Source organism: Mustela nigripes, chromosome 3, assembly GCF_022355385.1.
Source record: "Mustela nigripes isolate SB6536 chromosome 3, MUSNIG.SB6536, whole genome shotgun sequence".
Lineage (NCBI taxonomy): Eukaryota > Metazoa > Chordata > Mammalia > Carnivora > Mustelidae > Mustela > Mustela nigripes.
This window is the reverse complement of record NC_081559.1, coordinates 122,579,248-122,580,320: the sequence shown is the minus strand read 5'-3', so window position 1 is coordinate 122,580,320 and position 1,073 is coordinate 122,579,248.

Here is a 1,073-nt window from a genome sequence, read left to right as displayed (position 1 = left end):
TGTGATGAGGCAGTAAAGTGTAATGAAAGACCACTGACCATGGATTAAGAAACCAGGAATTTCCTTTAAGTCTGAAATTTGCCATGAGATCTTGGACAAATCATTTAACTTCTTTTAGGCACAATTTTGCAATCTTTAAGATGAAAAGTTTAGACTAAACCAGTGGTTCATATATTTAACTGCATAGTAGCTTATTCAAAATAAATATTATGTGGACATCAAGTAGTAAAAATGGATAAAAATGGAAGCACTCTTTGAAGAGAGGACAGTTGTTACATACTATGTGTTCATTAAATTCTTGAATGACTCTCAAACTCCTTTAAGAGGCAAGTGGGAAACCCCACAGAGTATCCCAGTTAAATTATTTATGAAAATTTGGATAAGAAGTTAAGGCCTTTCTGACATAGAAATATCCAAAGGGAAATATAGAGAAACCTTGGGAAAATTACTGCTAAAATGGAGTATATGTATGATCTTTCTTAGATAACTAGAAGATTGCAGCCATTAGCATGCTTTGGTTGCCAGAAACAGAAAGCATGAGGCAAACTGATTTGAGCAAATTGAGTAATATACTGGTTAATGTAACTAAATCATAGAAGACCTAGCTTCAAGAAAAGCTTAATCCAGAAACGGATGCTGGATTTTGTCAAATGCTTTTCTGCATCGATTGAGAGGACCATGTGGTTCTTCTCTCTCCTCATATTAATTTGTTCTATCACATTGATTGATTTGCGAATGTTGAACCATCCTTGTAGCCCAGGGATGAATCCCACCTGGTCATGGAGGATAATCTTTTTAATGTTCTGTTGGATCCTGTTTGCTAGGAACTTGTTGAGAATCTTAGCATCCATATTCATCAGTGATATTGGTCTGAAATTCTCCTTTTTGGTAGGGCCTTTGCCTGGTTTGGGGATCAGGGTAATGCTGGCTTCATAGAAAGAGTCTGGAAATTTTCTTTCTGCTTCAATTTTTTGAAAATTCAGCTTCAGGAGAATAGGTGTTATTTCTTCTTTGAAAGTTTGGTAGAATTCCCCAGGGAATCCATCAGGTCCTGGGCTCTTGTTTTTTGGGAT